The sequence below is a fragment of the Lathamus discolor genome, chromosome 3, assembly GCF_037157495.1.
Source record: "Lathamus discolor isolate bLatDis1 chromosome 3, bLatDis1.hap1, whole genome shotgun sequence".
NCBI lineage: Eukaryota > Metazoa > Chordata > Aves > Psittaciformes > Psittacidae > Lathamus > Lathamus discolor.
Genome location: NC_088886.1, coordinates 58,687,340 through 58,712,963, shown reverse-complemented (window position 1 = coordinate 58,712,963; position 25,624 = coordinate 58,687,340). Strand labels below are relative to the sequence as shown.

The 25,624-nt window shown below is 48.8% G+C and overlaps 1 protein-coding gene and 1 long non-coding RNA gene across 6 annotated transcripts in view; one reads left to right on the top strand and one right to left on the bottom strand.

The window, feature by feature from the left end:
* Nucleotides 1–5,114: 5,114 nt before the first annotated feature.
* LOC136012331 (uncharacterized) lies at nt 5,115–16,723 on the bottom strand. Of its 2 annotated transcripts, none has more exons than XR_010611677.1 (3): nt 15,934–16,723; nt 15,225–15,389; nt 5,115–5,834 (listed from the first exon to the last, which is right to left on the bottom strand). It is a non-coding gene; the product is annotated as an uncharacterized LOC136012331 (long non-coding RNA). The 2 variants fall into 2 exon arrangements; XR_010611678.1 differs by lacking the exon at nt 5,115–5,834 and adding an exon at nt 11,806–11,895.
* Nucleotides 14,574–25,624, top strand: part of ST6GAL1 (ST6 beta-galactoside alpha-2,6-sialyltransferase 1) — a 45,411-nt gene continuing 34,360 nt past the window's right edge. The window contains exon 1 of one of the 4 annotated variants that reach the window (XM_065675461.1): nt 14,574–14,699. The gene's annotated coding sequence lies outside the window, so the exon portion shown is untranslated. Of the gene's footprint in view, nt 14,700–15,101; nt 15,334–22,935; nt 23,094–25,624 lie in introns of those variants that run through there. The other 3 variants (XM_065675464.1, XM_065675465.1, XM_065675462.1) reach the window with 3 other exon arrangements.

Here is a 25,624-nt window from a genome sequence, read left to right as displayed (position 1 = left end):
CCAGTTCCAACCCCTGCCATGGGCAGGGACACCTGCCACTAGAGCAGGTTGCTCCAAGCCCCTGTGTCCAACCTGGCCTTGAACACTGCCAGGGATGGGGCAGCCACAGCTTCTCTGGGCACCCTGTGCCAGGGCCTCAGCACCCTCACAGGGAAGAACTTCCTAATGCCTAACCTGTATTTCACCTCTGTCCGGTTAAGACCAGTCCCTCTTGTCTGTCACTAGATGCCCTTGCAGCTAAAGCATGTAATCCAATTCCTATCATGGCAAAAGCCATTCCTGTGGCTGATCAAGACTGCTGATGTGAGGCAGGAATGAGTGCTTGTGGCATTGCCTCACTTTCCAAGGCAGGGCAGAGCTTCAGTGCCTGCTGCCTGTGAGCTCTTTCCGCATCCACTAGACCTCACAGCACAGAAACCCTTGAGCAATCTTCCCAACAGTGGCTTCAGAGGGGACCTGCACTGACAAGAACTAAGGCTTCACTTGCCCAAGCAGCACCAGCACAGGCAGATGGTGCTGAAACCCCACCGGGTTTCTGCTGTCACGTGCAGCGGCGCAGGGCAGAATCCATCCCTGAGCCCCACAGCTTGTTTGCTTGTGGTCTCTTGGCTGCTGTCTGCAAATATATTTATCTGGCTCAACAGCAAACAACTGCTTTCAGCTTTGCCCTTTGGGTTTATGACGAGCCTGCAGACACCAGCATGTGTCGTGCTCAGCGGCTTTGTCATCTCTCACTCTCTCACTTCTGTTTCTGGGCTTCATTTGTCTTCCCCATGGAGCCTGTCCTGATACCTTTGAAAATAATTGACTTTGTATCTTGCTCATTTTCTAATGCTTGTTTCTGTAAGGAAGGAAAGTGGCATCTCTGCATGTGTCCCTCTGCTTGCTGCTCGTGCACTGCCTGCCTTTATGACTCAATTACAGTTGTTAGGATGTTTCCTGCACAGACCCTGTCACCATCCTGGCGAAGCATCTGCTACCTTGATAGGATTTTTCAGTTTGCAAAGTATTATAACAGCCTTTCCTTTCAGGGCAGCATGCTCTGGCTGCATTGTAATGACTCCAAAATGCAGACTGTTCCTGACACTCTGGAATGGAAAGAGCAGTCCTGGGGGCATTATCCTGGCTAAGCATTCCTCCAAGACTGACATTACCTGCTTTTTGAAGTGGAATAAATACCATTAACCACAGTGGCTCTCTTCTCTCTTCCCTCAGCAGACTGCTCACACATGGATCTCCCTGGCTGCAGGGGTCCATGGGACTTGGCTCTCTCCTGCTTCCCTTCCTGTCATCTTCAGGGAGGTTTCATGCGTGCTTATCAAAGAGGAGCAGTGACCACATTGCATCACCCAAAAGAAATATTCTTATTTAACTTTCTCCATTATTTCACCCAGCTTCTCTGAATTTGTTCATTGCTCTTCTTGCAGTTTCCTCACTGTCCAGCCAGTGCTTGATTTCCCTCCCCCCCACCTTATGCATATTCAGTTTGTTCTTCAAAGTCAGTTCTGATCGGAACATGAACCTGGCAACATCAGGATCATGTTTTCCACTGCTAGTGGAGGGCAGCACAAATCAGCCCTTCTGGCTAATGACAGGGCGTCTGTATGATGAGATTTTAATAAGAAGTGGGTAAGGAAATGCCGGTGACAAGCGGTGGTAAAGGTGCCTGTGTAGGAATCCATCTCAGTTGCAACTCCTCCATCAGTGCATCCCAAAGCTGCTGCATGGGTACAGAAACCCTCCTGTTTTCTCCCTTTGCAGAGGGGTTCAGCGACTGTCCCAGTAAGCCGGTGAGCGAGCTGCAGAGCAAGAAAACCTTTGGTGTGTTTTGGTTTCAGTATTGCTCAGCTCCATCCTCTCCGCTCAGGCTGTCTGGCCCACAGCCTCTCTTGCTTCTCAATTGGGAACGTGCTTTCCCTGGGAGTGTCCCCTGAAATGTCCCCTCCTCTTTACGCAGGGAAGTCAGTGAGTTAGCGGTTGCAGCAGGGAGACTGGGGATGTTGCACTTCATGGCAAATCTTTCTGTTCCCAGTGAATCTGCTTTTGAAAGTGGAGGCCTGTTCCTCACTCCTTGAAATAGGTGGGAATTCACTTGCAGTCACTGCACAGTTACTCTGCTTTCTAAGAAAGTTAAGATCATAGAATCATAAAATAGTTTGGGTTGGAAGGGACCTTCAAAGCTCCTCTAGTCCAACTGCCTGCAATGAGCAGGGACATCTTCCACTAGATAAGGTTGCTCAGAACCACGTCCAGCCTGGCCTTGGATGTCTCCAGGAATGGCTAGCTCTGAATGTAGGCAAAAGAATCCATCCTTTTATTTTCATAGAAAAGGAACCTACTTGTTGTCTCACTTCTCTTTGAGCTGATGTCTTTATCCATTCCCTCAGGTTATGTCTAGATACCAGAGAGACATTTCTCAGGGACAGGGTGCATCAAGCAGGCTGGTTAGGATCTGACAATCTTAGAATCATAGAATAGTTAGGGTTGGAAAGGACCTCAAGATCATCCAGTTCCAACCCCCCTGCCATGGGCAGGGACACCTCTCACTAAACCATCCCACACAAGGCTTCATCCAACCTGGCCTTGAACACCGCCAGGGATGGAGCATTCACAACCTCCCTGGGCAACCCATTCCAGAGCCTCGCCACCCTAACAGGAAAGAATTTCCTCCTTATATCCAATTTAAACTTCGCCTGTTTAAGTTTTAACCCATTACCCCTTGTCCTGTCACTACAGTCCCTGATGAAGAGTCCCTCCCCAGCATCCCTATAGGCCCCCTTCAGGTACTGGAAGGCTGCTATGAGGTCCCCACGCAGCCTTCTCTTCTCCAGGCTGAACAGCCCCAACTTCCTCAGCCTGTCTTCATACGGGAGGTGCTCCAGTCCCCTGATCATCCTCGTGGCTCTCCTCTGGACTTGTTCCAGCAGTTCCATGTCCTTTTTATGCTGAGGACACCAGAACTGCACACAATACTCCAGGTGAGGTCTCACAAGAGCAGAGTAGAGGGGCAGGATCACCTCCTTCGACCTGCTGGTCACACTCCTTTTGATGCAGCCCAGGATACGGTTGGCTTTCTGGGCTGCGAGCGCACACTGCAGCCGGCTCATGTTCATTTTCTCATCGACCAGCATCCCCAAGTCCTTCTCTGCAGAGCTGCTCTGAATCTCTTCTTTGCCAATCTCTTTCTCTCTGCTTCCCTTGCCATAATCGTGCTGTGCATTGCTCAGAGCACTGACCCACTCAAAGAAGGCAACCATCCCCTGAGCAAATCTCATTAATGAAATCTCCTTTGCTGTTGGTGAAAGACCTCCACTCATCCATCCCTCCCCGTACCAAGGGCTACCAGACTCTTCTTCCCTGTGCTCTACGTACCTGTGATTTATTTCTTATATATGTATTTATTTATATGTATTTATATATTTATGTTTATAATATGTGTATAATGATATATTTTTTTTTATACACAGCAAAACTCTTTACTTAGTCTCATGCTTCTGCAAACCAGCCTTGCTCCCTGCAGCCACAGCAGCTCTGCCCACAGGTAGGCTCTGTCCTGGCCTGTCCTTATTCCCACCATCTGTGTGTCCTTCTGACCGTTCCTTGCCTTTTTTGCTTGGTGAGGATTTTACAAGAAGCATTTCCTCAGGGCCGCTATTTCTGTCCTCTTGGCATGTTCCTGTGGTTTCCATGCTGGTCTGTTGCGATATCACCCTGCTGCCCTACCCAGCCTTGCAGCCCCCCTCATTCCCATGCTCTGTGACCCGTTCCAGCTGTGTTATCTATATTCAAGGAGCCATACTCTGGCTATCTCTTCCTCCCTTTTAAATTTCAGAGCCCATTACAACCCGAATGAAGGCTTCCCCTGTCCTCCAGAAGAGTATGTTAAATTGGGCTGTCTCTGTGCTGCGTATAAAAGCTTCTTCACAGGTTTCCTGTCCCTTCTGTTTCTCTGAAACCCAGCGTTTTTCAAAGTTTAATTTAAGCTGTGAGTGCAATACCTTTAAAATGCATGTGGCACACTGTGAGCACCTGCTTGCCGTTCCCTGCTTAGCTTTTGAACAGACCTACTGCCTCTGATTTAGACGTATTAAATGAAAACCATGGCTTTTATTCATCTCTCCTTTCAGGCTCCATCTGCCTCCTTGAAATGCTGAAGTTTTTGCTTGAATCTTTTCCAGCTGCCACAAGTATTTTGGGGAGGCTGAGGCAGATTAGGATTTATAGCTGCTTTTTTCCACATTCTGCACTTGCCACCTCTGCTTTTCCCACCTCTTTCCATATTCTGTGTTTGGACACTTTGGCACCTTTGGTACCACATCATGGTCACCAAGAAGGACTTTGCAATGGGATTAGCATGAGTTGTTAATATAGCACAGAGAAAGATTTGAATGTTTCTCTCAGGTTGCTGCCACTGAAATAACAGCAGCTGCTTGAAACCCAAACCACCTTTCAGCTGGAGCCTTCTGGTGTTGGCAGTCCAACCCTCTTGCAGATGGGGCTGCAAACAACAGCTCCCTTCTATAAATCCATACATATGGATCTCTGCTAACCCCAGCCCTTTCGCTGGGCTCCTGTGAGTAAATATGCATGTATGAGGGAATAAGGCCAAGTGCACGTCGCCTTTTGCCAACACATCCATAGAAGACTTGAGAAAACTTGAGTGTCCTTTCAAGGAGGGTGCTGTTGAGGCCAGCTCCCTCCTTCAGACAGGCATGGGGAGGGTGTTCAACCCTCTGCTGCATGCTGAAGGCATCTTCCCCTTGGTGACATTTGGCTTCACCAGCGGCTGCAGTAAACCGGGGACTGAATCTCTCCTGCTGGAGGACAGACGGGGGTGCAGCCTGCCACTGTGAAAACAGGAAGTGGTAAAAAGCTAAGCCTGTTTTTAGAGCTCAGTTGGCTATTGAGAAGATGAACAGTTATCTGCTGTTCTTATCTAATGGCGAGTCTTTTGCTTCCTGTGTTATTGTAGGTAATGCAGGGATCGTCTTCCCTTGTGAACCTCATTTCCTTGAGATCTTTTCTCAGTTCAGTTTCCCCTTCTCATACCCTTATGTGAGCAACTCTAGGGTCACATCCTAGTTTTGTCTTTTGGCAAAGAGAAGATGCAGGAGATGAGGGCTGAGGGGTACAAGGGATAACTCCCATTTAGACCTGTGGTGTTTATGGGTTGCAGTTGGTGTCTGTACAACAACAGATGGAAGAACAAAGCTTCAGAAGAGGTGGAGAGGACAGTTACCATGAACAAAGTCTCATCTGCACCAGCTGCTGTGTCAAGGGGCAGAGAGGACCAGCACACCTCAGTGTGCTGGCATCAAGGGATGCGTGTTATGCACTACTCCTGTGGTGGGTCTGCAGGCTTTGCAGGTGGAAGGACACCCTTAAGGATACCCTTACAGGTTGGTGTAGTGAGGCCTGGTCTGAGCTTTTTTCTTGTTAACTGTTCAGAAGCACATATTTTTAATTCTCCTCTGCCCTGGGAGATTTCTAAGCAAATAAAGGTGACGGAGGATGCAGGACAAGAGAGGGTTGTTCCCCATGCTCTGAGCTGGGCAGGCTGCAAGGGCAGGTATTCTGTCTCTCTTTTAATTCAAAAGGTAGTCATGGCAGGACCTTTTGAGGGGAACTCGCTTCCCTGGGCGTCCTGTGCTCATACAGATGTACTGGGAGGATTGGATGTGTCTGCTCAGTACTGGGAGCGCTCCATTGTCTCACATCTCCTGCAGCACTTGGATCCACAGCACTGTTCTCCTCCCTCTTCTTTTTGAACTCCCAAGCCATCTTCCAGCAAGAGATCTTCCTTCTAATGGCAGCCTCCAACTCAGGATGCAGACCTGAAAGGGATCACAAGCATGGGTAATGATGGCTGACATAGGATCAGTGCAATCCCTTCCCTTGCCTTGGTGCTGTTTCCACACAAGTTCTTCAGGAAGGGTGTGCTGCCTCTGTTGCCACCCTGCCTCACAAGCAGAAGGAGAGGACTTGGCCTGAAGCATGTGTACCTGTGCATCAGCTGTACAACTGTGGAAAATGGGAGGAGAGGATGAGACTGGAGGATGCTGAGCTCCTGAACTGGCCATGACATGCTCAGCCTGCAGAGTCACTGCTTCACATTAGAGAGGGATCTGGCCTGTGTCACTGATGGAAATGTTGTGTCAGTGATTATGCTCATACTTAGATGGAAACAGGGCTGTCCTGAGGTTGAAATGGGCCAAGAGCAGCCTTGGGGATGCTACTGCCTTGTCTAAATTCACTGTCATTATTTATCTTGCACCTTAATTGGCACCATACAGGCAGAGAACCTGTCAGAGGCACTGCTGAAGCAGGCACTGTGTAAGCTCTTTTTAGTGCTATTTTGGACATAGATTGAAAAGTCAGCATGCCAGATAGTTGAGTCCTGTTGGATATGTTGCCTTCCTTACCGTACTTTCGCAGCTGATGTGTTATGCATAGCGTGGGTGCAGGATGTTCTATAATCAGCATTTCCAGCATCCTTACAACAACCTCTTCTTCCACTTCTTCAGGAAACCAGCATTGAGACTGAACATGAAAGAATTGTATTTGTTGATCTTAAAAATCCCCTGAATAGCATGCCCCAGAACCAGGATGGAGTAAACTTGAGTTTCTAACCTGAATGACACATGGCTAAATTATCCTGCTGCCTCTCTGCTAGGAGCAGTGGAGGAGCCATACCCTTTCCAGCACAGCATCATGTAGCTGATTACTTCAGAAAGAAATTTTACACTTTCCAAAATTCAAAGCACTGTTCTGTTTTCAAAGACAGAAGAAGTCATAGGGTAACATAGAGTTGGTAGAAGCAGGCAGGAATGGCATACATTTGGATGTTTTAAAGTCAGTTGGCTTGTCATGAGTCCACTGAAAAGTAACATAAGCAATGATTTCTTCTCTTAAAGCTTGTCTAATGCACCCTTTAATTTCAGCCTTGTTGCAGCAGAGCCAAAACCACTGGTCCAACCTGAAGCATTGCCTGCATACGCTGTGATTGCATGGTGAGTACAAAACCATTCTATGGTACAGATGAACCTTTAAAGGTGATTTCTGCTGAGGCCACCTTTCTCTGTTCAGTGTGTGCTCAGTTTTAATGTATCTTCAAAGGTTTCTTGGGCTTTACTGGGTTGAGTACAGCTCATGCATACAGCAGATGATAGAGCATGACGTAGCTACACTGGATCCACTATTAAAGACCAGGTTGGATAGGGCCTTTAGTGGCCTGGTCTAGTGTGAGATGTCCCTGCCCATGGCAAGGGTTTGGAACTGGATGACCCTAAGGTCCTTTCCAACCATAACCATTCTGCGATTCTAATTCTAGGCTGGGCTGGACCATCTTCTCCATAGGAGAAGGTTTGTACAACTTCCTTGCATTTGGAAGGAATGTTATTTGGAGGAGTTTTATGTCCTGATGAGAACTACTTCAAAATGTTTTGGTGAATTAATTTTTTCAGTTAACTGAGTTTTTTGCTGGGTGTTTTGCTTCTATTTTTTTCCTAACAAACCTAGGGAAAGTATTCTTTTTATTTCTATCTAGAAAAACACTTCAAATTGAGCCGTGTCCATGTTGGAGTTCCTGGTTTTCATTGAAATGTGATGCTACCACTAATGGCAGGTGCTGACAGGATGGGCTGAAGTGTCTGATCCTTTTCTCGGGGGTCTGACTCTGGAGTGCCTTGTAATTAAATGGTTTAGTGCACACAGTCTAATTACTATAGACTGACAATCAAACAGGGTGACTCAGCCAGCCCCAGACCAAGCTCATTTGATTTTTGAGCCATGTGGTTTGTTTGCATTTCACAAGGGACAAGAGAACACAGTTAAAAACTGTAAAAGAAGCTTCTGGCTTGGCATGTTCCTCTGGAAAATTAAAAAATGACCCTGCAGAACTCCTGACATGGTCACGGTGCCCTCATGTGGGTTTATCTTTGACCCGAGATAATTTACAGCACAGAGAGGAGGGGCAAAGCATTTGGCATGTTACTACTGCAGGGCTGTGCAGTTCACTTTCGTGGGGAATCCTGTTCTCCCCCTCCAAAGAAACCCAACAAGCAGTAAGAAACCTCACACAGAGGAAGACCAGAGTCTGTGAAAGCTCTTTGCTTAGTCCAATGCATGTCAGCAGATTTGGGCTGATTTTGCACAGAATCAACTAATGGCTGCTCTCCTGGCTGGGGCAGGGAAGCAGGCAGTGGTGGGCACAGGCAGATTGCAGGCAGCTCTTACTGCAGCAGTTGCCCAACAGTGGTCTGCTGGAACAGGGAGCAGCATGAGTGACTGTAAACATAACTGTATTGTTTGGCAAAGCCTGGATTAACGTGATGAAAGCAAAGTTTTGGGGTGAGCTTCAACCAAAGTCTGACTGGGGAAAGCTGATGGCTTTGTCTCAGGTGTGACAGTTGCACTCCCTTATCTGCAGAGTGAAGAGCAGCTCTTCCGCAGGCAGGATATCTTCAGATGGAAGGGATGAATACCTAAAGGAATGAATACTGACCAGTAGCATTTGCAGGCAACTGCACTCTTCCTGCTAGCCTGAAAATGTGAGCATCCATGAGAAATAAAACAGAGCTCTGCAAGGCGGTGTCTTTTGCCTGTAAGGCTGGGAATGCTGCTCTTGTCCAAGGAAACTCCTCTTGCCCATCCTTGACCTCTTAGACTACTGAGGTCTGCAATCCAAGAAAATAAGAGGTGGGGAGAAAAAAATCATTCATATCCTCTGTTTCTTGCTTTAGATTTTTAAGAGATAATTTAAAGATGTTTCTATTAGGATATTTCATTAGGACGCATTTCATTACCAAGAGGGTGATCAAACACTGGAAGAGGCTTCCTAGAGAGGTGGTTGATGCCCCAAGCCTGTCAATATTTAAGATGTATTTGGACAATGCTTTTAATAACATGCTTTAAGTTTTGGTCAGCCCTGGAGGGGTCATGCAGTTGTGCTAAATGATCACTGTAGGTCCTTTCCAACTGAAGCAGTCTATTCTATTTCTGTTGCATTTTGAACCGAACCAGTCTACAAACTGGGTTTTGGGAGACAGCAGGTTCTGTAGCGTTCTGTAGCAGTAGCAGAGACCTCAAGTTGTCCTGATAAAGTTGTGTAAGCTGCATGATACTTTTCTGCACAAAATAAGTTCCTAAAAGGCTAACTTACTTACCTTTCTTTTTGTAACTACAATCAGGAAAGTAAGAAGTAGTGGGGGGAAAGAAGTAATTCAGACAATCTGTTTCTGCTAAGCTTTAAAGTATACAAATTGCTTTCCTACCCAAACAATGCCCAGTGCCATTTTCCCCATTTTATACCTTCAAGGAGGCAAAGCCATTAGCAGCATACATAACTGTGTTAGGATGCTGATCACAGGAATCATTCTAGGCATTAGTTGTTCAGACTTGAACCTTCTCTCCTGTGTGAAGAAAACAAAGGAAATGCTACCTGCAGTCAGACAGTTGCTATTTTTAGCTTGGCTGGAACGTAGCACCAAAGGGAGTGGTATGAATTTTCTCATCTGCATGTTGCTGTGCATCATGATCTGACTTTAGAGCAACCTTCTTCTGTGCCATCTGGGAGGAGGTGGGAAGTGAGCAGGGCTGGGTGACCTGTGTCTGTGCATACTCTGCTCCATCCCACTGCTGTGCCTACAGGATTGCTGGAAAATAATAACCACAGCCCAGTGGTTAAACCAGTATAAACTGGGATGTGCTGTGCTCAGGGCATGGCGATAAGAGCTGATGTGGTCAGCCAGCCTGACCAAAGACACACATGAGAGGAGCTCAGCTCCTGTGACCTGCCACGCTGGGCTTTGCTCATTAGAGGCTGGGTCTGGCACTAAATCCAGCACCCTGCCAGACCCTGGTAAAACTTGGTGTCTGGACAGAGTGAAGGGTGAACGCTGCCTTTAATGCACTCTGTGTATTTAAACTGATACCTTTCCCTTATGCTTTGACTCCTGCAATGCACAGAAGTGAACCTGGACAGTTCCCCACAGCAGGCAGCTAAGCAGAGGTGCATTCCCCATGAGCTACATCCCAGCCCTGGTGCAGCCTGCTCTACAAATGGAAGGAAGATGCAAGTTCACAGGCTGCTGTACTGTCACAGACTGTCCTTATGCAGCTAGAAATTGGAGAAGAAAACCTGGCCCATAGGCTGCTGGGATTCGTACTAACCCATTTGCAGGCAGAATCCTGGCTCTGAGTGAGATTTTGTTTTCTCCTATGTGTGGTAACTCAGTGACACAGAATTTTCCAGCAATAAAAAAAATAGATCCGCCTTTTTCAGCTTGGGTTTTGTGTGGACTTGCATTTGTAACATCATCTGCAACTGCGATCTGAGACAATTGAACCTGCCTAATTGTTGCTGTGTGTGTATACACTGTGTGATGCCAGCAGAGATTATACATCCTCCCTTCTCATTGCTGTTGCTGCCTGGGGTCTGCCATTTCTCTACCAGTTAAATGTGTCATACTTTTATTGAGTAGCAATGTCCCAACACTGAGAAGAGCTAAATACTAATGAATCATGGGCTCTGGTAGACTTGCTCAACCGCAGGAGGCTGTCTGGAGCTGGCCAAGGGATGAAACACCGTGGCTTAACTCTTGTTTTTCTTCACTTTTGCCTGCAGAGTGCACCCACGGGAATTAGGAAAACAAGACTCATCCTGCCTGCATGAGAATCCAGGATCCTAAATGGGCCGGGAGCAGGAACACGCCTGGAAGGGCGAGAGGGGGTGAGTGGCATCGTGCTTTGTTCTGCCCAACATCCCTCTCCAAGGAGGGGGCTGGCTGAGCACTGGTTTTACTGGAAAAGCCTTGGTCAGTGCAGTGAGTAGTGCAGATGAAATGTGAATGAAAAGTGAAATGAATGCCTTGGTCAGTGCAGCCTCCTGTGAAAAGACCAAATGAAATGGAGAATATGGACAGAAGTGTGTGTGTGTGTACCATGCAGCCCTTTCCCTCTGCTAAGGGCAGGGTAGGCTTCAGGACAGGCATCAAAAGATAAAGCCTGACTGGAGAGGAACCAGAGATGGACAGCAAGAGAAGGACCATAGAACTTGGAAATATGATCTACAAGGGCAGACTGTGTGAACTGGCTTTGGTTGATCCAGGGGAAGGAAGACTAGAGAGCCTAGTTAAGCCTGTAAGTATATAAAAGACTACCACAGAGTAAGGCAGTAAATTGGTCTTCCAGTGGGGATAGGGAAAAAACTACACTAATATCTTTGAAAATACATTGAGAGAAACTTTCCAACTGTAGGATAAGCACCCCCTGGGGAACATTCAGATTGGGATATCTCCATCAATAGATGTTTTTCAGGCCAGGTTAGACAAACCTCTGTCAAGACTGCCGGTTTGGGCAGCAAGGATACACAACATGGCTTTTGGGGGTTGTCTTAATTTCAGTCATTTTTCATTAGTTGGTTGCACTGTGCTGAAGCGAGAAGACATTGCACAGGGTGAAGGCATTCATGCATGTGCCTAGTGTGGTGGGACTTTCATGTTACTGGCTGCCCAGCACTGTGGCTTCCCTGTGGTTCAACTACAGTCGTGTTAGACAACAGAGGAGGTGGCAACTGTTGGTCAGAATTAGTATCACAGAGACATGCACCAACAGCCACTGGTGCTGGGTGTGCTACAGAAGTCCCTGAACTGGCTTGGGACATGTCTGGGGCAGGAGAAGAGCGTGCTAGGACAAAAGGCTTCTTTTTAATGCTGCTCCTCTTTTGAAGCTGCCCATCTCTTTGGAGTGACGAATGGAGAGGAGTGACTGTGACTCCCAGTGCTTACCCTGTAACTGCTTGTTCTTCTTCAGCATAGGAAACAATGACTTGGATGAAGATGCTGACGCCGGCTTTTTCCCAGAAAGAAGCACCGCCAGAAGGTAGGAGTCATGAGCCTGAAAAAGCCAGCACAGCTCAGCACATCCCTCTGGAATTTGGATGCTCTCCCTCACTCCGCCTGTGGTCTCCTCTCCTGCTTCCCTGAGGGCATGGCAAGCGAAGTGGGTGAGGTTTACCCCATGGAGGCTCCTGGGCTCCAGCTAAGATTGCTTTTGGTTATCTGCAGATTTTGTAAGTTTCCAAAGTTAGGGGAAGGTTCCCCTCCACCATGGGTGGTCTCTTCAGGCACCGTCATGGTCTGAAGCATCTGTACAGCATGAAGGGAGGGATGAACAGTGTCAGAAGGCGAGGGTGGCTGGGGATTTCTGTATCATCCAGGCAGGTGAACGTTTAAGTTATGCTCCTTCCTGCAAGTGGTTGAGCATAAGGGGAATCTGAGATGGAGCTGAGGACCATGAGCAGGGGACTTCTGCAGGAGGGAAGTGCGTGTGTGAGAGGCAGAAAGCAATCCTATGTGTTAGCAACTTGGAGCCGCCAGCAGGGGGAGGCTTTTGTCCAGCTCCTTGCAGGTACCTACCTCCACGCAGTCTAAGGACTGGGGAGATGCTCAGTGAAGGATCTCAGCCCAGGCTAAGGCCTTCCTGAGCAAATATCCACTTAAACATAACACAATTAGTGGTAAATGTGGGCTGGCCAGCTGCCCATCTCACTCATGTCCCTACTCAGAAAAGCCACGGGAACTTATCTCCCATCAGATTCAGTGTATACATAAGGTGTAAACAGCTTTAAAATGCTGGGAAGTGTACTAAACCATTTTGCCTATGCAGGGAAGTGCCTGCTGTGAAACCCTAGCTCCAGTGCTCATGCTCCAAGAGCATGCTCTCAGCAAAGGGACACAAAAGGGTGTCATACAGAAACCCAGCCAGGACCTGAGCCCTGTGCCCTAGCCATCCTTGGGCAAGCAGGCACTGCCTCCCTGATTCTCCCTGATGGCCAGTGCACCAAGCTGCATGAGAGAAGCACCCCATCCAGCCCCTCTGCAGCCAGGGAAGGGCACCAGCAGCCGGCTGCATTGCACATGAAAGCTGCATTGAAAGCTGAACCCTTTGGTTCTCCCCCAGATGCCTGGCTCAGACTGGTACACGGGGAATGCAGTGTGAACCTGCATTCTGCAACAGCCCTGAGGGTTATTTCTCTTACGGGGGTTTATTTCAAAACACTTTCTATGCCCTTGCAGATGTTTCATCTTCTCTGATGTCAGAAAGCCCTTGGGAAGACCTTATTCTGTTGGGAGTGAAGAGGTCCACATGCAGGGGAGGATCATCTGCTGCCAAGGTGGGAGTAACACACAGTGAGATGCTGAGTCTGGACACAGATTTGTAGGATATGACCTCAGACCAGAGGCTGGCTCCTTTCAAGGTGGAAAAACCTAGATACACTCCAGAAACAGCTTTCTGGCTCTTTCCAGTTGGGCGGTGAAGTGCAGCAGCCAGGGTAGGTATGGCATATCATGTCCTGAACCCCAATAGCCCCCAATGGGGAATGGTGCTGATTTAAGCAGGACCCTTGTTCTGGCTTTTGTGGCCAAGAGTCTCTCCTGTTCCAAGCTTTTATGCTAACAATAACCATGTTAGTTTGCCTGGAGCCTAGTTAGTACACAACTTGGCAAAATGTATTTGCACACACTGATCCCTGCTTGCGCTTGTCTGTTTGACAGAGAAATAGAAGAGGCTCAAAGTGGGTACAGACTGAAACCAGTTTAAGCCAGAAAGCAGCCACAGTCCCTGCTTTCTGTGCAGCGAACAGCCTTCAGGCACACATGGGAGCCCTGGGCCAGTGAGTTCTGCCAGGACTGGCAGTGTAATAATGCGCTGGGATAAGCTGCCTGCATCTCGTAGGAATTGAGACAGAGGGCAGCTTTACTTGGGGGAAGTCTGGTATAGAGGGACTGTAGCTTGTCCCCTTCAGAGGGACCTTGACAAGCTGAAGAGGTGGGACCATGCGAAATTCATGGAGTTCAACAAGGCCAAGTGCAAGGTCCTGCGCATGGGCTGGAGCAATCCCAAGCACAAGCACAGGCTGGGGGAGACTGGATTGAGAGCAGCCTTGATAAGAAGGACGTGGGGGTGTTGGGTGACAAAGAAGCTCCCCATGACCTGGCTTCAATGTGCGCTTGAGCCCAGAGCCCCCCCCCCCCCCCCCCCCCGCCCCATGTGCTGTGCTGCAACCCCAGAGAGCGAGCAGCAGGTCAAGGGAGGGGATTCTCCCCCTGTGCTGTGCCCTGGTGAGACCCCTCCTGCAGTCCTGATCCAGCTCTGGGGCAACAACACAAGAGGGACATGGAGCTGTTGGAGCAAGTCCAGAGGAGGCCACAGAGATGCTGCAAGGGCTGGAGCAGCTGCTCTGGAGCCAGGCTGAGAGAGCTGGGCTGGTTCAGCCTGGAGAAGAGAAGGCTCCTGAAGAGGAGACCTTAGAGCAGCTCCCAGTGCCTAAAGGGGCTACAAGAAACCTGGAGAGGGGCTTTGGACAGGGGCCTGTAGGGACAGGACAAGGCGGAGAAGGAGGATGGATGGGGATGAGGATGCCGCGGCGCCGCTGCCCTGCTCTGGGTGACTCGTCCTTTACCGGTACCGTTTCCCACCTCACCCCTCCCGGTGCCCGTCGTTGGGCGGCCGCGCGGGGTCCGCCCCATACCCGCCGCAGGCAGCCGGCGGCACCTCCCCCAGCGCCGCTGCCCCGGCCCGGCCCCCGCCAGCCGCCCGCACTGCTTCAGCGCAGCGCCGCGCGGGGGAACGGCGCTTAAATGCCTCGGGCGCGGCGGAACAAAGGCAGGCGGCGGTAGGAGCCTGACGGGGCCGCGGTGAGCGAGTGACTGATGGGGCCGGGGTCGCAGGTGCTGCGGGAGGGGAAGCGCCGCGCCCAGGGCAGCCCCGTGGCTCCCGGGGATTTCAGCGTGGCTGGGGTGGGGGGGCGGCCCCGGGCCGGGGTAGACCTGGCAGCCGGTCTGGAGAGAGCGGTGCTCTCTGCCTGACAAACGTTAACTTTCATTAATTCCTACTATTGTTGTTGTTATTATCATCATTACTATTATCATTGTGGTTATTATTAGTTATCGTTATAACCCCATAAATACAAAGTTGTAAGCGGTAGTTGTTATGGCCGTGGCTGCCCACGCTGTTTGCCGTCTACCCCCCGCCCCCTCCCTCCCCGTCAGCCTCGGTTGGCTCCGTTCCCCGGGCAGGGGTGGGAAGCGCCCGGTCCCGGTCCCGGTCCTGGTCCTGGTCCTGGCGCTGGTGCCGCTCGGCGGGGCTTTGCCAACGGAAAAACGAGTCAACGCTGGCCGGGGAGAGGGGGATGAGGCAAATAATGCCGACGAAAAACGTACCCCGAGCTTCCAGCCCCTCCCTCTCCTCGCGTTTGTGCTTATTCTCATCTGAATTCAAGTGATCCTTCGGTCCGCGCGGTGCTACGAGTTGTAGCGAGGGATACGGGCTGTAAGTAATTTTAGAAGTAGCTGGATCCGGTTTTAGTTAGCTCACCGTAGGTCCGGCTGCAGAGGGGAAAAAATGCCATTGAAGGTGTTTTCTGTGGTGCTGTGCACAGTGTTTCCTTTCGGGGCAGATCTTCGTTACTGTGTTTACAAGCCCCCTTCCCTTGCAAATCGGGGAGGTAAGGGCATGGAAACTGCTGCTGCTCCATGCTGTTTGTAACTGCTTGCTGCGACTAGATCTAATCACTGACAGTGTCGAAACAAAAATATCCAAGAGGGGAAAAGGTGCCATCGCTGGCAGCTGGATGTAGCAGGAGATTTTCTTGGCTGTGAGGGAGTGAGAAACCAGAGCTGCCTATTAATGTGTGAGGAATGAATTGCTATGTGTGACTCTTTCCTTAGTGGCACACTCACCAGATTGCTTAAAAGGTTGGTAGCTAACCTAGCCGGATTTTGTAACAATCCTTACATGAAGGATTGTGGAATAATTCTTCTGAGCTGGGCTAACCTTAAATATCCCTTCTAACCCTAACTGTTCTATGATTCTGCATGGGAGCACAGAGAGGCAGTGGAAGGAGACCCCAGCAACGTGGGGCAGACTTACCTGATGTGGGGTACCAAGGGGAAAGGAGGCAGCTTTCTGTCCTCAGCTTTTGCCAAAAAGCCTGGCTATTGGCCTTGGTCTTGCATCTTGGATTGTTGTCCTCATCTGCTAGGGTCCAGGACAACTTAAGGTAACAAGCACGCATCCCTTGTACTTCCTAAGCATTGCCTTTGCCTGGGTCATTGTGTCATGGGAGGTTTAAGTGGAGCTTTGAGTAACTGAGGAGTTCTTACAGGCATGAGTGATGCTGAATATTTCCTGTGAGGAAGAATATTCCTGGGAAAAACCTTCCCCAGAAAGCCCCTGGGACAGAGGCCAAGAGTGTCTAATGAGGCAACCTTTTCCTATGAGCTGCAGCTCTTGCTGTTGAAGGGTGAGGGTTTGGGGGGCAGCAGCCATGTGGAGCTCCAGGGGCAGGAAGCCCCTCTAGGTCTCCTCTCTTCTGGGCAGCTGATCTCCTCATTTCTGCATACGCTGCTGCTTTGGAAGTGATGCAGGTGCTGAGTCTAGGCACATTCTCTTCTGGGTTAGCTGATACGTCAGTTTGCTGCTGGAGGTGATAGCGCGGCTCCATGGTGCTAGGAACAGGACAGCCATGCAGGGCTGCAGCTCTAGATAAACCTATCCACTGGCTTGCTTGCTTTCATTTTGCGGTCGCTTCCCTTAGGTAGGAAAAATACTGTGGAAGGAGCTCTCTTCCTGGCTGTGATCATAATGCATTAGCGGCAGCTTTGTAGGTATATATCGTGGGGTCCTCTGCCTAAAGGTGTGCTTCTGGCAAAAACAGTGGCTGTCCTGCAATCAGAGGTTAGACACCTCATGCAGTGAGCTGGTGCATTATCAGTAGTGCTGGGGGTGTATGCATCGCTTCCTGACAGCAGACGTGAGGTTAAATTCCAGAAAACAGGAGGAACACATGATCATGACTACCTAATTCCTGGACAAACAAATATTTGTTGAGGAAGCTTTGGTAAGCAGGGTGATTGCTCTGGTGGCTACTGTTCACTTGCACACACACTGTAACTGGGTTAAACACAAACTCTGGAAGTGGAGGTGCATCATCATTCACTGAGACCTCGTTTTCTGCGACAAAATAGACAAGTATAATCAGAATTTGAAGCGATTGCTGGCAGAGTCTTCTGCTGCAGGAGCTGGAAATGCATGGGGGGAATTAGGGGTAATAGTATGAGGCAGCCAGGGATGGCCTAATGAATGGCAAAGCAGATGAAGCCAAGAATGTTTCACAGCTTTAACTCTGTCCTTGAGACTGGTGCAAAAGCAACTTGGCTACAGAAGCAGATTACTGTATTCTCAGAGGCTTATTTCCCTGCCTGCCTCTGCCAGGGGGTAGCCAGCTCACTGAGGGGCAGCCCTCTGCCAAAGGTAGTGCAGACATGACACCACCTCCATGGGCATCTTAACCCCAGGTGCTTGGGGAGCACGTTTCTCCCTGCTTCTGTGTTGCTCCAGGCTGGAAGGAGCGGAGGATGATAACGGGTGCTGTCTGAGATCCATGTCAGGTTGTCCTGCTCTTTGCTCAGGCTGGCTGGTGCAGAGGAGATGTTCAGACTTAAACTCTTCCAGCTCCTGTTCTTCTCCTCACGCACTCAATCTGTTGCATAGGCAGTTTTTGAAAGGGCAGCAATGATGCAGTGGGGTCATGGTCCTGCTCCCTTTCCACAGGAGTCTCAGTGGTGTGCACAGCCCTCAGTGAAAATGTCATTTTCTTGATCTCAACTCAACATCCATAAAGAGCACAATAACAGATCTGACAGAATTGCTTTGATGATCTCTTACAAAAGGCGCGGACTTTTTCCATAGCCCGTGGATTTTGCTAGGGTGATGTAAAGCACAATTCTGCACAGGATTAGCAATCAAAGAGCATTATGAATCAATCTGATACTGTGTCTTAACCATAGCCCTTCTTAGATTGCTGACCTACATATTATAGCTCTCCCTATAAATGCTTTGCTGAGGACAGGTTTTGTTTCTGAGCGTAAGGTGGCCCAACTGCTTGAGATCTTCATATTTAGGGAACATTTTCATTGAGATTATGTAGAGATGACCAAAATTCCTGGTGGCTTCAGGTGTATTTGAAGTCTGTGCTGCTTGACTGGTAACTTGCCTAGGAAGTGTGAGATGTAAGTGGCTACTTTGAGTGTTCTTTTAATTGTAATTGTGCTGATTAAGAACCTAGAAGATGAAATGATGGGCTTTCAGGATAAAATGCTCTTAGGTGTCTAGCCAGCAGGAATCATTGTTATCAGATGCTCTAATCACTTGTGAGTAAAAACCTTGGAAAAAATATATTTGAGCCACTTGCTTATAGGTAAAAATTAAGGCTCGTTGCCTTCGTAAAACACATGCTGCAGCTCAGCCTTTAATGAGATGTGAACCCAAAGCTTCCTCTGTAAAATCCCTTCCTGAGGTTCGCTGGTGGTACCAATGCGAGTGCAGGTCTCCATGTTCCACTTGTTTTCTTTCTGGTTTCTGGAGTAACAAGGTGAACGATGGGTCCAGAGCTGGGTCTGTGAAGCAGTGACTTAGCTGTTTTAAAAGCAGCACTTAAGCCCATTCCTACCTGTTGTTGTGATACCAGCTCTGAAAGATAGATCCCTTAGTTTGAAGGGTGTTGGGAAGCAACAAGAACTGCATGTGTGCTTCCCAGCATGTACCAGTAGACTGCACACATGCTTCTTGGTGTGTTCACTGGTGTTGGGGCTGGTAAAGGACCTCTCAGGTCGAGTGTGAGTATGGCAGCATGTTCACCTGCCAGTCTAGGGTATGAAGGCTAATGTAATCCTAGGAGTTACTAGGACCTTGTTTGTGAAACTAGTAATACAGCTGTGTGATTGAGCACCTCTTTTGCAAGGTAGGAGGTCTGTCCTCTAGTTGTATGTCTCAGTGGGTCCCAAGTGGTGCATTTGCCTATCTTGGGTTTACCAGTCCCTCAGCAGTATTTGGAAGCTGTCAGTTGAGTTTCTGCCTTGAGTGCTTGGCTTGGGGTGTCTCTGAATCTAGAGCTCTGCCAGAAAGCTGTTGGGTGATCTTTAATATTTGCTCGTGATCTGTTGCTCACAAATCACCACAACCTCTGTTCTCAAACAAAGGTTGCACAGAAAGCTGCAACACAGCATCTGGCTTATTCTTCTAATAGCTCCAGAAAGGTCTGTTTGTGAGATCTTGGTTTAAAATAGAAACACTGCACAGAATATCCCCCCTTCTCCCAGCAGGATGCTGAAGGGCAGGGAGGCCTCTGCTTTTCCACATTTACTCCTGTGACCCAGATGCCTTTGAATGGGAACACCAGCGCTGTACAGGCAGAAGAAGAGAGCTCTTTTCCAGACTGTGCTAACATTTCTCTGTGTTCCTGATGTGTATTTCCTCTGGGAACTGGCAGCTACTGAAAATCAACCGAGCAAAGCAGCTTGCTGGTATATACCTCCACGCTGCTGGGTGGAGAACATAAACGTGTCCAGCACAGATGCCAATCTGTCTGTACACTGCATACTGATGTCCATTCAGCAGCTATCATGGTACTGGCAGGGGTGTTTGTAATGGAGCCCAGGCTTGTGCTTGGGATTCCTGGGGGTGAGAGAAACTGGAAGCAAGCTAGCACTCCTTTCATTAATATTGCACTCATTCCCATTTACAATGGGTGAAGCAGTTTGCATTTTCAGCTGTAAAATTTTGTAGAGAAATGGAAGTTGTTGACAGCGGTGATTAATTTACTTCAGTATGCATCATGGCTTGCCCTCTGTGTCTTTGTAATACAGCATTCGCTGATTAGAAAATCAGAGGGCTTCAAATCAGCCTGTGTTCCCTGGGTTCTCTGCAAATACCCTGTGTGTGTGCCAGCGGAATCCCTGGTCTGTGGGGAGAGTGTGCTGGCACTCAATGGGGTGGGATGACAATAGAAATTGTCACAGCAATCTTGTAGCAATGATAGCTACTTTCTTAAATGGATCTCCTGGGGACTGAGAGAGATTCACGGTCACGGTTTCCCCCTGCAGATGACTAATCTCGAGGAGCTGTTTTTTAGCTTGGAATAGCATTTAACTCGCAATACTGGAGTAATGAGTTTTGGGGAGTTTTCTAGATTTGGAAGACAGAATGCTCAGGAAGTGCTGTGAGCACAGGGATGGTGTACAGCTCCCTGTGCCTTCTGAACAGGGCAGCTCAGGCACAGGGCATCTTACAAGTAGTTTGTATTTTAAGACAATAAAAAGTCTTCATGCTCTGAGTGGCATAGCAGCAAGACTGAGAATTTGAGCGTGATCCTTTGTTAGCTAGATTGGGAGGTTGTGTTTATTTGCTTGGGGTTTTTTCTTTCCTCTTTCCCTCAAGGTATAGTTCTGCATAACAAAGATTTTACTTTGCTCCAGGGATAGATAATCACTGTGCTATTTCTTGATTGTGCCTATGACCCAACTGTAATCCTGCCATTCTTTGTGCTTGCAAGAGGCCTTAAGGAAATTAGAGATTTTGATGTGCAACATTATAATTGTTGGGCTCAAACAATACAGGTTTTGTTCTGTTTACATTTTAATAGACATTTCTACCAATTCTCCACCCAGCTCTTATTCCTTCAGCAGAGATTCTGTGTAAAGAATTGCTGGGCAGTTGGGCACTTTGTAAGTGAGGTCCATTTGCAGGAATAGAGCAGAGATGGAAAAGTTTACTGGCTCTCCTGCGCTGATGTTTCACAGGCGAGTCTGACTGAAGTATGGTTCATGTTTTATAAAAGTCTGGAAGGTGTTGGGTGGAATTTGCTCTCATCCAGGTGACTGTGTCTGGGAATTTGAAGTTTGTTTCCTGTTAACCGCTGTCCTTGCCGTCTTGAAATTCACTGTTCACAAGTGCTTATGTCTATGAGGGAGCGGAGCTTTCCTGGGAAGATCATAAAAGAACAGCTGGCTGTGCCCTAACAGATTCCTTCCGGAGCTGGATAGCATATATTTCATGGACTTTGTAACTCTGCTGTGGAAGCTGCCATGCTTGTCTCTGAATGCAACACACTGTAGAGGGGAACCTCCTCTCCAGTGACATCCTCTCCAACAAAAGCTGCAGGGGCAGGCCTTAGTGGCACAGATGGGATTCAAGCAGAAGAAGTCGGGCAGAGATGAAGGCAATAATCCCAAGGATGTGTTTTAGTATTGGAGACAGGGGGATTCTCAAGGGCAAAAATGGGATTGATTGAAATAAATGTTGCTTGTGGCTGTAACATGAAAGCATATTTTGAGAGATGTGAGAGTGTCCATCTGGAAAAGGGGGGAGAGCAAAGCCGGACGGATGCTTTAGTTCAATAGTGACTTGTGTGATGGGTGAGGCTTTCTGCTCATGATACAAACAGGGCAATGAGGGTTCATTGGCATTTTCAGGCTCTTCAACTTTAATTAATAGGTGTTTAGAGAACAGCCGTCTTGAATCTGGCAACAGGAGCAGGCCACATACGGATGGAGGAGCCTGAAAAGGTGATGGAGATTTGGCATTGGGCAGTGCATGGACTGCTGCTGTGCTGACTCTGCTGAGCTGGCAGCAAGGCTGCCTGCTTTTTAGAGGGTCTAAGAAGTGCAGAGATGGGAGAACTGCATGGAAGGAAACTCATGTACTTCAGAGCAACAACTGCTTGCTGTCTGCTATTTTATTCATTTGTAATGTAGTGTGCGTGGGGATTGGGAATAGTTTAAGTCCTGTGGATGCATCTCAGCAGTTTCAAATTGGTAAAATCTGAGGAGAACTCCTTTGAGCTGTACCTGGGGTTAATTTTCAAGTGTGCTGTAGCTCCCTTCTGCCTTTCCGCTCTCAGTTTTGGAAGCTTATCACTTTGTAAAGCACATCACATCACTGATGCATTTCAATGAACTGTGTGTTCTCAGGTTGACAAGTTTTCCTGGTTGTTAGGGGAGAGCAATCAGATAAATATGTTATTAGATATTCATGGTTTGTTTGATTAGATGTTCATAAACTGCAATCCAAGGGGAAAAATTCAGAAAGGTTAATTAAGGATTAGTCGTAAAATTTGATGTCAGAAATGGTGTAAATTTTCTGTGTAGACACTCAAACTTAGTTTAGTTCATGCTGGAAGTGAATGGAAATGAAAGAAATGTAAGCTTTCCATAGCTACAGATGTGAGGGTGTACCAAGGTCATTAGTACATATTAACTCATACTTTCAGCATTCATGGCTTCCGTTAATTTGGCATGATTTTTCCCACCTGTCTCCATGCGGACAACACTCAGGAAGCCCGACTGTTTCTTGGGGGGGTATTGAAGAAATGCCTCTTTCCCCACTGCTATTACTTTGAGCTGAGATTTTTTACGCTGGTTGAGGACACCAAGTAAGCCCCTGCAAGAGCCTATTTTTGTGCCTAAACGCAGTCTTGCCAGTGCCAGTGTTTCACTTCTGTCAAGTGTTCGCAGGCGTGAACATCATGTCCTGCCAAGCGTGCACTGAAGCTGCAAGGACAGGAAGGTGGCTCTGTCACAGCCAGTTCTGCTCATGGCTCAGCTCTACCCTTGGACGATTCGGAACTGAGTCTTAGACCACCCATTACAGCATTCAGCCTCCTCAGCACCTCGGTAGTGGCCTGATGGACAACTGAGCTGATAAAACCCATTGCTGCTGTCAGGAGGCTTCAGATCGTTCTTACAGAATCATAGACTCACAGAATGGTTTAGGTTGGAAGGGACCTTAAAGTTCATCCAGTTCCACCCCCCTGCCACAGGCAGGGACACCTTCCACTAGAGCAGGTTGCTCCAAGCCCCTGTGTCCAACCTGGCCTTGAACACTGCCAGGGATGGGGCAGCCACAGCTTCTCTGGGCACCCTGTGCCAGGGCCTCAGCACCCTCACAGGGAAGAGCTTCTGCCTAATGTCTGATCTGAATCTCCCCTCTGTCAGTTTGAACCCATTACCCTTTGTCCTGTTTTTACAGTCCCCGATAAAGAGTCCCTCTCCGGCATCCTTGCAGGTCCCCTTCAGATACTGGAAGGCTGCTATGAGATCTCCACGCAGCCTTCTCTTCTCCAGGCTGAACAGCCCCAACCTTATTGCCCTGTCTTTATATGGGATGTGCTTCTTAAGTTGGAGTCAAAACCAAGCAAAGGTATATCCCATGAAAATGAATGCAACTCATGGAATTCCTGTAGCTCAAACAAGGTTTGTGTCTTTGATTTTTTTTTTATTATAGTTTATTTATGAGAAGGTTTAATTCTGTAGCAGAGGTGATATTCTAATAGCATCAGTCATGTAAAAAAATTGTGTATAAATGCAATAATTTACTTTATAGTAATGACAGGTTTATTAAGCAACTGCCCCATCTCTGGCAGTGTTCAAGACCAGGTTGGACGGGGCTTGGAGCAACCTGCTCTAGTGGAAGGTGTCCCTGCCCATGGCAGGGGGCTGGAACTGGGTGAGCTTTAAGGTCCCTTCCAGCCCAAACCATTCTGTGATTCCACGATTCTATTACTGTGTCCTTGTAGAGTTGTTAAGCTGTCACCCTAGGCCTCAGTAGCAGCATTAAAGGGTTGCAAAGCCAGGCTCTCAGAAGTCAGGTCAGCATCTAAGTTGCTCATACAGCTCGAATTTGACTTGTGTGTGCACTGTAGGTTCTGATTGCATGGTTTCACAGCTGCTGCTTCCCTTGATGCTGCCTTGCTCATGCAAAACGGATGTGTATTTGTGGCTGGCTTTTTTTTTTTTTACCCCTTTTTGCTGCTCTGAGACTGTGCTTTAGTTGTTGTGCACTTAAACCCTGCCCCAAGGACCAAAACATGATGTTCTCCAGTAAGCTTCTCAGCAGTGCTCCTCATAAATCTCTGAGCATCTGCAGTTTGCAACGCATTTGTTAGAAAGCATCTCTACAGCTGGAGACCCGAGGCACACACAGGGTACCCAGCCAGTTCTGGGTGCTCTTCTGGGAGACTGCCAGGACTTCACTCCTCTTGATGATTTCTGACATCTATGAAGTGCATTTCCAGTGCTGAGAGCTCAGCCCATGTGCAGACACAGTCACGGGTCTGACCTTGTGGAAGGAACTGGCAATAAAGGATATGAAAAGGTTATTTTGAGATGTTTGGTTTCATTGCAGCTCTAACAGAAGCAAGGCAGGAATCACTTTGATTTGCCTCTCTCATGGCACTTTGTCTGGTCTTTGTGCCTTATTTACTACACCAAAAAAGGTATAACCTGGCTTCAGTGCTTTCATTCAGTGAGCACAGCTGCTCACTGTATGCTGTGACAAAATGAGGTGCAGGACTGTAATGTCTTTTTGTGCGTGCTTTGTGATGTGTGGGGAGAGGAGAGGGCTGTTCTGCCAGGGGCTGGGCTCTAGGTCCACCGCACAGACTTCTGTTGCATGAGGGACCAGCAGTCAGTGGTAATGAAACATTGCTCTCCCTATGGACCATTGCTGGGGAGGATGGGTTGTGTGGAGAGGATGTGTTGGCTGGTTGGCACTAGTGGCCTGGGGAACCACAGGCTCTGTTGGTGACCCAAGAAGCAGATGACTGCTCCAGCCATTGCCTCTTCTCCAGCTTGTTCACAGCCCACCTCCAGGTCTTTGCCTTAGTTGTCTGCATAAATCACAGAATCAATGAGGTTGGGAAAGACTGTCGAGATCATCAAGTCCAACCATTCCCCAGCACTGCCAAGGCCACCATTAAACCATATCACTGAGGGCCTCGTCCACACAGTTTTGGGGCTCTTTCAGGAATGGTGACTGCAGCACTGCCCTGGGCAGCCTGTTCCAATGCCTGAGCACCCTTTTGGAGGAAGGAATTGTTCCTAATATCCAGTCTAAACCTCCCCTGGTGCAGCTTGAGGCCGTTTCCTCTTGTCCTGTCCCTTGTTCCTTGGGAGCAGAGCCCAGCCCCCTCCTGGCTCCATCCTCCTGTCAGGCAGTTGTAGGGAGCGATAAGGTCCCCCCTGAGCCTTCTCCAGACTGAACCCCCCCAGGTCCCTCAGCCGATCCCCACCACACTTGTGCCCCAGGCCCTGCACCAGCTCCATTGCTCTTCTCCAGCCCTGCTCCAGCTCCTCAATGTCTCTCTTGTAGTGAGGGGCCCAGAGCTGAGCACAGGGTTCGAGGTGCGGCCTCTCCAGTGCCCAGCACAGGGGCTGATCACTGCCCTGGCCCTGCTGCCGCACCGGTGCTGATACAGGCCAGGATGCTGGTGGCTGCCCTGGCACAAGCTGCTCATGTTCAGCTCCATCAATCAGCACCCTCAGGTCCTTTTCCATGAGCAGTTTCCAGCCGCTCTTCCCCCGGCCTGGAGCGCTGCAGGGGGGTGCTGTGGCCCAAGCACAGTTCCAGTCTGGCTGTCCTCAGCGCCTCGTTCCAGCTCCTGGCTGAAGCCTTGTCCCAGTTCACTCCAGGCAGACCAGGCCCACATGCCCTCACCCGGCTGGCACCACCGGCGGGTGCGGCAGTCTGCAGTGGCGGTGGTGTGTGTTTGTGTCCCTGCTCCTCGGTGGGACACCATGGCGGCGAGCAGGAGTGCCCCCTCGCCATGCTGGCAGCCAGGCCAGCCCTGCTGCGCTGCATGGCCTGCGGGCACGCCAGGGTGGTGCTGCTCTGCAGTGGTGTAATGATTTCCTATTTAACTGTAATTAGCCCAACAGGCAGGGTTTAGATGATTACGTTGCACTAGAGTTGCGGTGGCAGGGTTTCTAATTTTGGAGTGAATTGG